The 14,972-nt window shown below is 53.7% G+C and overlaps 2 protein-coding genes across 4 annotated transcripts in view; both read right to left on the bottom strand.

Annotated features, from left to right (window-relative positions):
- Positions 1–11,200, bottom strand: part of GRM2 (glutamate metabotropic receptor 2) — a 77,486-nt gene extending 66,286 nt beyond the window's left edge. Inside the window, exon 1 of one of the 2 annotated variants that reach the window (XM_073352509.2) lies at positions 10,937–11,200. The gene's annotated coding sequence lies outside the window, so the exon portion shown is untranslated. The remainder of the gene's footprint in view (positions 1–10,936) is intronic. The other variant, XM_073352506.2, reaches the window with a different exon arrangement.
- Positions 1–14,972, bottom strand: part of ACY1 (aminoacylase 1) — a 451,002-nt gene that overhangs the window by 234,948 nt on the left and 201,082 nt on the right. The window lies entirely within an intron of this gene.

The raw sequence follows: 14,972 nt of genomic DNA, 5'->3' as shown, positions 1-14,972 counted from the left end.
CTGTCTCCCTTTGGGGTGCTCTGTCTCTGGGTATGTTTACATTGCAATTAGACACGCACAGCTGGCCAGTGCCAGCCGGCTCGGGTTGCAGGGCTGTTTCATTGTGGTGTAGATGCTGGCCATCAGGCCGCAGCCTGAGCTCTGGGACCCTCCCACCTCACAGGGTCCCAGAGCCCAGGCTCCAGCCCAAACCTGAACCTCTGCACTGCAACTAAACAGTCCCTGAGCCTGAGCCAGCTGGCACGGGCCAGCCACAGGTTTTAATTGCAGCATAGACCTCGCCTCTGCAGTCAGTCGTTTTCTTCCTGTTCATAGAATCATAGAATATCAGGGTTGGAAGGGACCTCAGAAGGTCATCTAGTCCAACCCCCTGCTCAAAGCAGGACCCATCCCCAATTAAATCATCCCAGCCAGGGATTTGTCAAGCCTGACCTTAAAAACTTCTAAGGAAGGAGATTCCACCACCTCCCTAGGCAACGCATTCCAGTGTTTCACCACCCTCCTAGTGAAAAAGTTTTTCCTAATATCCAACCTAAACCTCCCCCACTGCAACTTGAGACCATTACTCCTTGTCCTGTCCTCTTCCACCACTGAGAATAGTCTAGAACCATCCTCTCTGGAACCACCTCTCAGGTAGTTGAAAGCAGCTATCAAATCCCCCCTCATTCTTCTCTTCCGCAGACTAAACAATCCCAGTTCCCTCAGCCTCTCATAAGTCATGTGTTCCAGACCCCTAATAATTTTTGTTGCCCTTTGCTGGACTCTTTCCAATTTATCCACATCCTTCTTGTAGTGTGGGGCCCAAAACTGGACACAGTACTCCAGATGAGGCCTCACCAATATCGAATAGAGGGGGACGATCACATCCCTCGATCTGCTCGCTATGCCCCTACTTATACATCCCAAAATGCCATTGGCCTTCTTGGCAACAAGGGCACACTGATGACTCATATCCAGCTTCTCGTCCACTGTCACCCCTAGGTGCTTTTCTGCAGAACTGCTGCCTAGCCATTCGGTCCCTAGTCTGTAGCTGTGCATTGGGTTCTTCCGTCCTAAGTGCAGGACCCTGCACTTATCCTTATTGAACCTCATCAGATTTCTTTTGGCCCAATCCTCCAATTTGTCTAGGTCCCTCTGTATCCTATCCCTGCCCTCCAGTGTATCTACCACTCCTCCCAGTTTAGTATCATCCGCAAATTTGCTGAGAGTGCAATCCACACCATCCTCCAGATCATTTATGAAGATATTGAACAAAACCGGCCCCAGGACCGACCCCTGGGGCACTCCACTTGACAACGGCTGCCAACTAGACATGGAGCCATTGATCACTACCCGTTGAGCCCGACAATCTAGCCAACTTTCTACCCACCTTATAGTGCATTCATCCAGCCCGTACTTCTTTAACTTGCTGACAAGAATACTGTGGGAGACAGTGTCAAAAGCTTTGCTAAAGTCAAGATACAATACATCCACTGCTTTCCCTTCATCCACAGAACCAGTAATCTCATCATAGAAGGCGATTAGATTAGTCAGGCATGACCTTCCCTTGGTGAATCCATGCTGACTGTTCCTGATCACTTTCCTCTCATGTAAGTGCTTCAGGATTGATTCTTTGAGGACCTGCTCCATAATTTTTCCGTTCCCCACCCCTTCCCGGGGCAAACTTTCCCTTTTTAAGTGCCCCTGCTCCAAGCCAGACATGTGCACCTGGTTAGTGCTGGCTGAGCCCAGACGAGTTCATTAGCCTCCTCTCTGCTAGAGCAGGCCCGTGCCCCCTCACACTGCCATCTGTGAGGGTTCCTGCGTGTGCGTGGGCCCACAGGTGGAGTGAGGAACCCAAGACTGTGTTCTGTGGGTTAAATAGGTTCTGCGCTGAGCACTCTGGGAGGACCCAGGGTTCATTCCTATTCCTAGCCACTGCTAGCTGGCCCTGGGAGCCCAGCCCAGCCAGAGCATTCGGCCTGGGAGGAATAAAGACATGCCACACAGCGCCCCCACTGGCTGATCGAGGAGCAGCAATGGTGGCCACCGAAGGGTGCCGTGCAGGAGGCAGGGCACCTGGGCCTATTCCTGGCTCTGGCACTGACTCGCTGTGTGCCCTTGGCTGAGCCACTCCCCTCTCGAGAGGGCATGAGGACGCTGACTGGCCCTGTTAAAGCATTAGGGTCTCTGCAGGAGGAGAGCACTACAGCAGCGTTTATTTGCACTACTATCGTTGTCTATAGCCAGCCCCCTTGTGTCGGCGTCATGTCAATGAAAGTCGGGTTTGGTCTGGCCAGTACCTGTCTTAGGGGATCTCTGCAGAGCAAGCAGCGGGCAGGGTTAGCGAGCCTCCCTCCGGCAGAGCTGAACCAACACCCAGCAGGGGACACTGCACTGATGTCTTTAGTCTGAGACATTGAGCCCAGGCCCTGGCCACCAGCCGTGGTCATTGGAGTCCTCTGGAGGTTTTTCAGCAGCGGCGTTAGCCCAAGTGTCCAGGCTAAACACCACTCTGGTCACTGTCCCCTTCTGCCTCCTTGGAAATTCCTCCAGCAGTTCTTCACTTCCTGCTGTGCCCCGCTGCCCCCTGCTGGTGGGCAACACACCATGGCTTGGAGCAGCATCAGCTAGAGCTGGGAGGCAACTGGATTTTCCATTTCAAGGGCAATTCCTCAATTGCCCTTTCTTCCCCATTCCAAAACGACCCCAAACCATTTTCAAAATGTCCTGCCAAAGACATTGCTGAAAAGATTTTCATTTGGGGTCGTTCAGAATGTTTTGCTTTGATCAAACTGAAACATTGCGCTCTGATTCCAACAAATGGTTTGTTATAGAAAAAACAGATTTTCAACCAAAAGATTTCAACCCTACCGTTCCACCCAGGTCTAGCGTTAGCCACCCTCCCATATCTGATGGGAAATCAGTGCAAGGTCATGCCACAGAGTGCAGCTGCTCCCCTGATCAACCAAGTCCTGCCCTCAGATTCCCCCGGGGAATGCCTCTGCTTAGCGCCAGCCGGTTCCCAGGGATGAGGTAGACATGCCGCAGAGCTAGCATCCCCACTTCCCTGTGGCTTGGCCAGGTTCCAGTGATTTTGGCTCTTCTCTGGCCCTGGGCCTAAATAGTGACATTAAACAAATAGAGCCAATGCCGCTCACACCCCTTCTCTTGCAGAGCGTCCTCTGCACAAAGAGGGGGCGTGTTCTACAGCTGGTGTGAGCGGGCACAGTGTCTGGGCAGTCACACATATAAGCTGCACTGGAGTCAACAGAGCCACACTGTGGATCTGGCCCTGCGTCCCCAAAGTGCTTCTTGGCGTTAAAGACTAGCCAAGGGAGTGGGAGCTAAGAGGCACTGACAAGCAAGAAAGGAGTGGGGATGGGGAGTGGAGCGGAGGAGAGCCTGAGTCTGCTCTCAGTTGCTCCAGTGTAAGTCAGGGGTGACTACCACTGAAGTCAATGTCATGACACTGCTGTAAAACTGAGGCAAGCGAGAGCAGAGTCAGGCCTGGAGAGTCTTGCGGCAGCGAGATACAGAAAGCTTGTTCCAGATCCCACTGCAGCCACCAAATGATATGTTCTTCTCTGTGGTTCACCGGGCTAGACCTCAGGACCCTTTCTCAGCTGCTGGAGAAGGCATCAGAGAAACAATGCTTCTGGGTGGAGCATGCCGAAGGGGGTGGGCATGCTCATCTCCCGCAAGCCAGCCAGGGCTGTTGGGAGGTGAACGTCTGACACACTTGGCTCTGGCACTACAGATCCCATGGGGATTCGCTAATGAAGCACTGATCCTCTTGCCTTGATGCTAACGAGCAGGGCGGGAAGGCCTGGCTCCAGAGTGAAGGACACATGGGAATAGAGGGTGGCTGGGTGTTATGGTGATAGGCCTACTAGAAAAGAAAAGAAATGAAAAGAAAAGGAAAAAGAAAAAGAAAGAAAGAAAGAAAGAAAGAAAGAAAATTCAGCACCAGAGCAGCCCAGCAGTGCCAGTGGCAGCTGCTTCCCATAATGCAGCTCTCTGGGCAATACCTGCACCTGGTGCTGGCAATTGATTCTCTCTCTGGTGGGAATCAGCCCTGCCCTGCGGCCACAGAGCCAGCCTCACGGGGGAGGAGGCACTGCACTGAATAGACGGCCGGCCCTTTTCCAGGCTCCAGGCCACAGACAAAATCCAGTGGGTCTTTCCAGCTCAGTTTGTGCTGCTTCGTGGATGAGGCTGCTGTCTACATTGTGTTGGAACAGAAACGCACTGGGGAGAAAAGTCTGCCTGGTTCTTCTTCCCCTTTGGCTCTATTCCCAATTTGCCACCTTCTTGGTCCTTCAGGGGTATGGACCCAGAGGGACTCAATTATTAGCAATAACATTGCCATTACAGTAGCATTGAGGGGCTCGACTTGAGATCGGGGTCCCATCCTGCTGCCACTGAGATCCAGCCACTGTCCAGCAGAGCTAAGTCTAACTGGACAAAATAGACAACGGTGGGAGGGGGAAGCAGCCCAGGAAGTAGCTCCTCAATGGATGCAAACTGTCCTCGCTCCCCAGCTCCCCCGCCTTCCAGAGCGGGGAAGTGACTTGATAAAGGTTGCACTGCAGGTCAGTGGGAGAGCTGGGAAAACCCAGGCCTGGCAGCCTGTGAGGGTCAGAGCCTGGTGTGCACTGAAATTACAACACACTGTTGTATGGCACCGAGTCTTGCATACTTCGTTCGCTGTATCCCAGCAAGGTTTTCCGGGCTGGCCGCCCTGGAGTCCAGCCGTCTGCATGCAGGAGCCCATCCTGGCAGTGACTGTGTGTGAGATCTGCAGCAATCCACAGCGCTCCTCCTTTGTCCTTTCCCTGCCCTACTGGGTACAGAACGGACAGGATGGGGTGTTTCCCACAGCCCAGAGCCACCCTGAGCATGGCAGACACAGGCAAGAATAAGCACCCGGGGGTAACTCCGAGAAGCCCAGGGATTTCTAACTAGCAACTTGCTCTTTGGCACCCAGGTATGGTCCTTTAATTGCAGCCCCCAGTCCTGTCCCACCCATCCCACCCCCGCAGCAGTGAGCACACTAGGCCTGGAGCCCAGTTGCTTCAGAGTGGAAGGCTGAATGGGATATAAATAGGATGGTGCCGGCTTCCTTAAATTAAGCATTTGCTGACACCCCCAGTGCGATGGCGCAACGAGGCATGCTCAGGCAATCCAAGCAGAATTATTACTTTATTGTCTTTCACAAATATGGCTGAGCAGAACGGCTCAGGAAACGGGAAATGGGATCTGAAAGGTGGTAATGGCTGAGAGACGGGGTCAGCCAGGCAGAGAGACAGGGAACACGAGGGAGGTGCGGGCAGCTCAGGCAAAGTGTCTCCAAATCACACACCTCCAGGGCTGTGGGTTCCTGATGGGCTGAGTGCACTAATAATCGAGGGAGGAGATGAATGCCCCTCTCGTCTCAGGCAACCCTGGCTTTCACCAGCGCCTGCTTGGCTCACAGCCGTGGCTCCGGCCCCTACAGCCACTGTCAGCTCTGGCATCAGAAGTTTGCTCTCAAATAGCAGCTGACAGAGCTTGCCTTTTTCGCTAAGCGCCTGCAACTGGCGAGCTGTATCCTTTCTACCATCACCGAGCAGATCAGTGCCCGGCCAGCCGGCACCGTGTCCTTGCCTCCACGTCTCGGTGTCAAGGTGGGTCAGACTCCATCACTGAGCACTGTGGCCCGGCAGGGTCAGGTCTGCCTTGTTCTGCCCGTGGGGTTGGCACGGTGGCAAATGCATGCCCTGCTCCTGTTGGTGGCTGCCACCTCGCTACGCTGTGTGTGCTATGGCACAAGTGTGCTGAGGCATCCAGGGCGCCTCACTCCACAGCACGCACCCACAGGGGGAGGTGCACAGCAGGCATGGGGCATGTGGCCATGACCACACTGACCCAACAGGCAAGGAAGGAGAGCCAACCCCATGGGTGGGAGATGGGGGTTGCAGCCAACAAGTACAGATTTGGGCGGGTCAGAAAACAACTCATCTGTCCCTGGTGCTGAGTTCTTATGTAGCACTTTTCAGCCATAGAACTCAAAGGGCTTTATGACATTATCCCCATTTTACAGATGGAGAAACTGAGGCAGGGAGCAGAGAAGTGACATACCCAAGGTCCCCCAGCAAGCCAGTGGCAGAGCACAGCCTAAAACTCAGGTCTCTGGAGTCCCAGGCCAGTGCGCTATGCGCTAGGCCACACAGCCTCCCCTTTGAATACTGAGAGGGTGATAGGAGACAGCGAATCAGTGATAAGTTTGCAGTGCAATCTGATAGTTAATAGGCCCAGTGCCAGGTGGGACTGCATACAGAGATGCATCCAGCCTGGTGTGACCACATCACAAATCCAGCTCTGGATTCTCAGCTGGAGAGACTGGTGGAGCGCCAAACCAAGCTCTGGACTGGCCCCCTGCATTCGATGCCAGGGCCCCTCCTGGCTGGAGAGAGCCTGGCAAAGGGGAGGGTGTTCAGAGGAGAGCTGCGGGGAAGGGATCGCTTATGAGGGAAGATTGAAAGAGCTAAATAGCTAGAGCTCGGCTAAGAGATGGTGAAAGATGGGGCACGTAAGAGCCTACAGAGGTCTGAGGGCTGTGAGCACCAAGGAGGTCAAGGGATCGTTTATGTGGCACGTGGTGGGGAGGCCTAGGATCAACGGGATGATATGAACAAAGAGAATATTTAGTCTGAAAATTGCGTGGGGGGGTGGGGGATCCCGACAGTGAGAGATGCTAGGCTAGACACAGTCTCCCTAGAGGAGTGGGGGATGCTCTTGCAATCCCCCCTTGTGCCTGACTGAGGCCCCCCATGCCTGATACATTCCCCTCTTGCACCCTCCCCCCATGACCTCAGGGAGTCCCTCTTGTCCATCGTCTGAACCCCAGCAGTGCACACTGCAGCCACTAGGCCACCAGAGAGGAAGCATTGCTTGGTGGTTACAGCACTGGTCCTGTAGTCAGAGGTTCTAGTCCTGGCTCATTTTCTGCCTTGCTATGTGCCCTTAGGCACGTCACTTCACCTGTGCATGCCTCTCTTTCCCCTCTGGTCACATGGAGAATAATAAAACTCCCTGCCCCATAGGGGGGTTGTGAGGGTCAATTCATTAATGTTTGTCAGGTGCATTGAGCTCCTGGGATGGCAGGGCCTATGGAAGGAGATAATCAGAGTAATTCTGGGGTTCTCTAGGGCCCATTCTGTCACTTTCCCTTGCTGTAGTAGGCAAGATGTCATTTGCCTTCACGTTGATTCATTCTGAAGAGCCCTAAGCTGCCTTTGTTTTCCCTCTAGTCCTGAAGTCTGTGGAACAAAGATAGTGTCTGTGTCCAACTCCCCACGTACATCTCAACCTGGGCTCTAGTCACTGTCCTGTTCAAGCAGAGCCATTTCTCAAATCACAGCCATGCCTGGCACTCGAGTCTCCCTCAAGCAGTTCTCTTCTCCAGGGGTCCTAGGTTTCTGTTAGCTGCTCTATCCCTCTCAGTCTTGCCCATTAAATGGCTCTACCATCCTAGAATCATAGAACTACCTTATTTCTTATTTCCTATGAACGTAAAAACTGAATCTAGCCAGTACGGGCCAGATCCTGAGCTGGTGTGAAACAGCACTGCATCATTGATTTCAGTGACGTGAATGGATCTACTCCTCTTGAATTAATGGAGCTGCACTGATGTACCTCAGCTCAGAATCTGGCCCAGGTCAGGAAAACACTGGAGCAAATACATATGTTCATCCCTATGCAAGAAAACATGCATACGGTGCGTACAAAAAGTGCTTACCTTTAAGCATGCTTGGCAAGCTGGGTGCAAGCAAACAGTACATGGCCAAATGTAAAATGATACATCTGAGAACAAAGAACGTAGGCCATACTTGCCAGATGCTGGGCTCTCTCCTGGGAAGCAGTGACTCTAACAAAGATTTGAGGGTTGTGGTGGAGAATCTGCTGAACTTGAGCTCCCAGCATGACGCTGTAGCCAAAACAGCTAAGGTGATTCTGGGATGCATAAACAGAGGAACCTCCAGTAGGAGTAAAGAGGTTGTTTTACGCCTATATTTTTTCTCTGGTGTGACAGCTGCTGGGCCAGTGTGTCCAGTTCTGGTGCCCGCAATTCAACAAGGATGTGGATAAATTGGAGAAGGTTCAAAGAAGAGCCACAGGAATGATTGAAGGATTGGAAAACCTGCCTTACAGCGATAGACTCCAGGTGCTCAATCTATCTAACAAAGAGAAGGTTAAGAGGTGACTTGATCACAGTCTATAAGTACCCACATGGGGAACAAATAAGTTAATAATTGGCTCTTCAATTTAGCAGACAAAGGTATAATATGATCCAATGGCTGGAAGTTTAAGCTAGATCCATTCAGAGTGGAGATAAGGTATCCAGAATTTTTCCAGCACTGGCAATGTTTAAATCAAGATTGGAGGCTTTCTTAAAAGATCTGCTCTGGTTCACAGAGGAATTAATTCAAGGACATCCTGTGGGTTGTATTATAGGGGAGACCTGACGAAATTATTACAACCATCCCTTCTGGCCTCAGAAACTATGAATCTATTAATCTGTAAATCCCATTGACTTTGAGCATGTACTTAAGTGAAGCACACGCTTAAATGCTTTCCTGAATTGGGGGCCTGAGAGACGGTGCCACCATTGGCAGCCCTGCTCCTCTAGGAGTAGTTAGGTCCTTGTCTTTGCATGTATTTGTTCAAAGAGCAGTACTGGAGTCATCAGATGCCCTCCAAATCCTACACAAGCCTGGAAGGGGATTGGTGGCAGTCAATTTGTGAGGGTAGAAGGCAAGGGGTTTTACATCTAAAAACAAAGACAACAAATATGCCCCCCAACCCGCCGCACATCTTGTGTGCTACCATTCGTTCAGCTCTCCTGTTGCTCTTCAGTCTTCTCACCTGACAGCTGAAACTGCAGCTTCAGGCTCCTTTCTTGGTGATTTTCTGAGATATGGAACATACAAGGAGACTCTGAGAGCAAGCCCCAGTCTCCACAGGCCCTGTGCTTAATTGACGCCATCAGTCATTTCGATAAATTGCCCCAAAATAGACATCCTGTCGGGTCTGCTTTATGAGAGGGTGATTGTCTGTCAGTGATTGTCTGATGGATGACTGTCCAGGGTGATTTTAATTCCACACAAATTAATTCAGGTTGCTCTTTAGAATAGCTGGTCAAATCACGCATTCACAAGACATCAGCGGCAAAAATGAGCAATGTGCTCTGATTTCTCATTTGCCTTTCTTACAAGTATCCTTAAAGATTCAAAGGCATCCATGGGGTGGAATGAGTTAAAACTTTTCTCTTGCATTTATAAAACAGACTCAACTTTTTGAAGATAAAGGAGTTTGGGCTTTTCAGATGGCATGATAAATAATGCACTTTGTTTTACATGAATTAGATTGCAGACTTCATCTGGCTATTTCTTTTTAACTGGAGGGCAATTGAGCACATTTTCTCCCCGTAGGAATGTTACAGCATTGTCTTTATAGCATGCCCCTGACTCTAGATAGATAGCAAATACCTCTGAGCCTTGCTGGGACCTAACACTTAAAGCTGCAAAAGAGTATTCTTCCCTCTCGTGTAGAAAAGAGAGAAAGAATTAGAGAGGTGAAGGGGAAATTCATAAATTCCTCCATCCCAAGGACAGAAGGGACCGTTGAGATCAGCTAGTCTGACCTCCTGTATAGCACAGGCCGGAGAACGGCCCCCAAATCATTCCTTGAGCAGAGCTTTTAGAAAAACCTCCAATCTGGATTTAAAAATTGTCAGTGATGGAGAATCCACCATGCTTCTGGGTAGTTGTTCTAATGGGAAGGAAAGAAAGAAAGAAAGAAAGAAAGAAAGAAAGAAAGAAAGAAAGAAAGAAAGAAAGAAAGAAAGAAAGAAAGAAAGACTTAGTTTCCTGGTCAGATTTCCCCCCCAGCCAGTCATTTACTTTTGCTCACTTGGTCAGTTGTTAATTGTGTGACTGGCTTGAAAAACTGGAAGAAAATAAAAACAAACACATCTGTCAATAGCTTCCCCTCAGCGCAGCCTACACCTATTTGGGGGGTGATGAGTGTGTGGAGGGGTAAACCAAAGAATATACGGAGGCCAAACAGAAGGAGGGCTCCAAGTTACCTTGTGTGGCTGGGGGCTGCTCTGTACAAGCCCTGAATTAGGGCTCTAGACTCTGTGCAAAGGAGAGAGGAGGAAACAAGTGTCTCTATTTTACCGGATTCCTTCACACTTCTCTTCCCTCCCCCGCTCTGCGCTCTGCTTTCATCTCCCTGCCTGGTCGGTTTGTTTATTAAAAGCCACGCGGAGCCGTCAGCCCTTTTGAGGCGTTTTCATCTATTCAGACTTTTTCGTCTTGCCCACGAAGGACGTTGAATCGTTCAAACGCAGCAAAACCTGCTCAGACAGGGCCATCCCGGCTGGCATCAAATGGAAAAGGCAGCCCCTTCTTTCCGAGACAAGCCAGCAGCAAGGAGGCATATTTTTGCTGCCCCGGAGCTCCCGGGAAGATGGGGGGGGGATCTGGATCGGGCGAATACAATTATTTCTGGAGTGAACCGCCCGCCCAGCCCCCCAAGTCAACTTTAGAAGATGCCGAATGGCCAGAATTGGGAGTGGGTGCCGGGCACACAGCACTGCTGGGCTCCCAGTCCAATCTTGTAGCTGCCTTTCAATCTGCCGGGAAGAATAGGAGTAGACACCGAGGCTATGTACAGGTTTAGCAAGCCTTCGCCAAGCAACGGCTGCCCCCACATCCAGACTAACGGGGGAGAGGGGTTAGCACCAGCCCCTTGATTCTGGGGAAGACGAGCGGGTGCCCAGAGGGCAGCGTGGCAGAGACAAGTCCCCTGCAGCCCCCAGGACGGGCTGCGTTGCCTTGCCCCAGGCGGGCACAGGGAAGGGAAGGGTCCTTGTGGCAGGAGATGCCGATGGAGAGCAATCGCTTACCTGGGCAGCAAGGGGACCTGTTAGCGACTGGGAAGCAACGGTCCTCTCCCGGGCCAGCCTCTTCCTCGCCTCCCCATCGGAGCCAGGCAGAGGCGAGCGGACTTGGGCTGCCGGCTCGCTGGCTGGGGAGCTGCTGTCTCCGCCCGGTGCTGGAGGGGCTCTGCCTCTCGGTCCTTGGCTCTTGCATAAGTAGCTGCCCACCGCGCTGGTGCTGAAGGCTCTTGATTTGCTCAGCTGCCAAGCGGGGCTCTCCCGCGCCCGCGCCCTCTCCCTGATGCTCGCGGATTTGGCTCTTGCTGGAAACTCCTCCAAAGGCGCCCAAGCCAAGCAGCTGGCGCGGCCGGACGCGCAGCAAGGAGCTGTCCGAGTCTGGGGTGCTGATCCCAAGCGCTAGGCGCCGCAGGCGCGGCTGGGCACTGTCCCTCTCCGAGGGGGGTGCGTGGCGGGTGCCCTAGGGTGGGGGCGCAGCCCCACGGCTCCCACCCTCCTAAGGGACAGGGTCTTCGGGGGTAGCTGGCTCATGGCACCAGGGGGCACCGCCCCCGCGGAGGCGCCCGGCAGAGAGGCCCCACTGAGCCAGTGCTGTCTGGGCATGGGGCAGGGTGTCCCAGAGGGAGCCCCTGCCCTCAGGCCCCAAACCGACCCCCCGGCACCCCTGCTCTCAGGCCCCATACTGCGCCCCCTCCAGGCACCCTGCCCCTGCACCCTCCCACTGTTGCCTGGCCACAGCCTCGGTGGCAACAGGAGCGCAGAGCCCTTGGCCCAGCATGGAGCCTGCATCTCCCCGGGTGGCAGGGCCCTGAGCTGCCCCTGGGCCAGAGGCTGGCTGGGCTGGAAGGTCACATCAGCCTCCAGTGCAGCTCCCCTCTTTGCCCCCTGGGGCCATGGTGGCCAGGGGTACCCCGGAGAGCAGTGGAGGCTATAACCCTGGCCGTGCCCCCTCCAATGCACCAGCGATCCCTGTTCAACTCCCAGCCAGGCTCTCCTTTAGCCCCTGGCTGCCCTGCTGTGGCTGGTGCTGGGCCAGGGGGGTGATTCACCCAACCACTGGCACCCCCAGCCATGCTCTCTGCCTGGGCCAGGGATGCTGCCTCAGTTGGCAAATGGCCTGGGGGCTGCAGCCCACCCATCTCGGGAGTGTGCCTTGCCTGGCAGCCCCTGGGAGCCCATCCCACATGCCCACCACTCCCCTGGGCAGCTGGCCGGGCTCTGGAGAGATGCCTCTGCCCCAGGCCAGCCTGAGAATCCCCAGCTCCAAGAGGGCAGTGGCTGGGCTGGGGTCCCAGGGTCTAGCGGGGCCACAGTTGGTTTCATTGCTGTTTGATCTGATACACTGATTCCCCGTACAGAGCCAGGCAAACCTCCCTGTTGAGACCCAGACAGAGCCTTGGGCATGGGCGAGCCTGGCACCCCAACCCCTACATACAGACTGGAGCTGGGGGGCTCCTGCCACCATCTCCCTGGGAAGGGCCCTTTGGCTGGGGGAGGCAAGGGGTCCCCACCCTGCCCTCTTTTGGTGTCACTCTTCACAAACATGCCTAGCAGAGCCCTTGCTTAGCAGCCCATGCAAAGAGCACCTCTTCCGCAAGCCCTGGGTGGCATTTCAGGCCTGGAGGAGATGTGCCCCTGGAATTCAGCTCAGCAAGGATGGTCCAGGGATAATTAACCCTGCTGGGGCAGGGGGATGGACTGGTGCTCTCCTAAGTCTATAAATGCCCCTCAACCCTGTGCCCATCCCCTCACCTCTCTGCTGTAGGCTGCTTCCTACCTCCAGGCGCGTGCAGACCACAGGAAGACCTGTTCTGTTTCCACGGGCTCTGATGGAGCTGAAAGCTGGAATCACACTGGGGAGAGGGCTGATTAGCATTCAGAGACCAAGGTGATCTTCTTCCTAAGAGGGGATGGGGATGGGAGGGGCCAGCTGTGCTGCTGAGCTCTGGGTCTGAGCAATGGGGCTGTGATACTCAACATGCCCTGCTAGATGTTGTCACCAGCCTGGGATTGTCCTTGGAGAAAAAGCTTCTTCTCATGGCATTTCCCAGCTCCTTCCACGCTCTCTCCACCCCAGCCGGATCCTTCTCCCCAGCCTCACGCTGCACGACATTCCCCCTGATCTGAACCATATGCAATGGGAGAGGGCCAGAAAGGTGGATGTGAACCCAAACCACTGCTGGTGCACATTGCTAATAACCTGAGTGACATTCTGTACCATGATCCCTGGGGCAGCACTCTGCAGCACCCTGCACTGTGCCCTACCCCAGCACCCTGCGCTGTGCACCCCCAACCCAGCCCCCTGCACTGCCCCCCCCAGTGCTCTGCACTGTGCATCCCAGCCAGCCCCCTGCACTGTGCCCCCCTTAACCCCCTGCACCCCCCAGTGCCCTGTACTGTGCCGCCCAGTGCCTGCACTGTGCATCCCAGTCCAGCCCCCTGTACTGTGCCCCCCCAACCCCCTGCACTATGCACTCCTGCCCCAGTGCCCTGCGCTGTGCACCCCAGCCCACCACCCAATGGTGTGCTGCCCCATTCAGCACCCAGCATTGTGCCCCCCAGCCCAGAACCCTGCACTGTGCACTCCAGTGCCCTGTGCTGTGCATCCCGGCCCAGCACCCAATGGTGTACTGCCCCATCCAGCAGCCAGTATTGAACCCCTTCCCCTTCGGCCCTGAACCCTGCACCAGACTCCTTGACACAACACCCTGTACTGGGATCCCTGGCCCAGCCCCGTACTCTAGGCTCCCTGACCTGACCCCCTGCACTCGCTGGACCACTTACAGACTTCACCAGTAGAAAAGCCTCCTTTTGCCATCCTGTTCTTAGCTGGAGCATCGCCAATAACCAGATCTTGGATGTGCCTCAGAAGCCAGCCTCTAGTCCTCCCACCAATCATAGTTCAGCTCTACCCCAGTCAATGGTCTTTTCTTCCATTGCATTTCATGGTGCATTGCATGGCTAATTATGAGGAGTTCATTACCTCCCCTTTGGTCTGAACTCATGCTGAAGTGACCTTTCGACCCAACCTCTGCACTGGCAGGCGACCCCTTGTGCCACTGAACCCTGTGCATCCACAGCCAGCTCACTGGGGATGCAAACTCATGTGATCCACCTGCCCCCACAACACCCACTGTAAACTTAAAGCAAGACACCCAGGGTGTGCTGCTTGTCAAGTGCAGTGCAGGCGGCCTGGGGGCATGCCTGGCTAGGGATTCCTTCGGCAGTCCCCACTCACTCTGTCTACCAGACCGCCCCTGCTGCCAGTCTGCCTTCAGTGAGCATTAGACACACATCCCCAGCCTGGGGGAGGGGGTGTCTCTGCCCAGGGACAGAGATATGAACTCTGCCCTCCCACAAGGAGGCTGTTTCTGTCCCTCAGAGCAAAGAAGAAGTGGTGCACTCAACAGTAGAGACATTCTGCAGCCATATGCAAGAAAAATCATTGCTAGTGACCAGCTGATAATAACAAATCACCATATGGACTAGTGGCTAGAGTAGGCAGGGAGCTGGGTTCTATTTCTGGCTCTCTGTGTGACACAGAGTAGGTCACATCACCTTTCCATGCCTCAGTTTCCCCTCTGCAAAATGTGGGTAGTTCTATCTATCTTCTGCAGTCATGTGGGACTTCATTAACTGATTTTTACAAAGGGCTTGGAGATCAGTGGTTGAAAGGTGCCACATCAATGCTGGGGCACTGGCCTGGGGGCCAAGAAAGTGAGTTTTTAATCTCTGTTGAGCCATAAACTTACTGTTGGACTTCTGGCATCTCTTGGTTTTCCCTGTCCCTGAAATTTTCCTTGTCCGATCTATTTAGACTGTTAGCCATTAGGAGCGGGACAGGGATGCTGTGTGTATTTGGACAGTGGCTAGTGTAGCCACTCCTGGTCTTGCTTGTGGCTTGTAGACAAATCAATAATAACAACATTTGGGATTTATATAGCTCCTTCCCTTCAAAGATCTCAGAGTGCATGAGCATGGTGAGGCGGTCCCACTTGGCGAGGACAACAGAAGAACTGAAGGAAGAGAGAACACCGTTGACGGA

The sequence above is a fragment of the Lepidochelys kempii genome, chromosome 7 (genome assembly GCF_965140285.1).
Source record: "Lepidochelys kempii isolate rLepKem1 chromosome 7, rLepKem1.hap1, whole genome shotgun sequence".
In the NCBI taxonomy this organism is placed as follows: domain Eukaryota; kingdom Metazoa; phylum Chordata; order Testudines; family Cheloniidae; genus Lepidochelys; species Lepidochelys kempii.
Note: the sequence above shows the minus strand (reverse complement) of the source record. Positions and strands in the feature narration are given on the sequence as shown.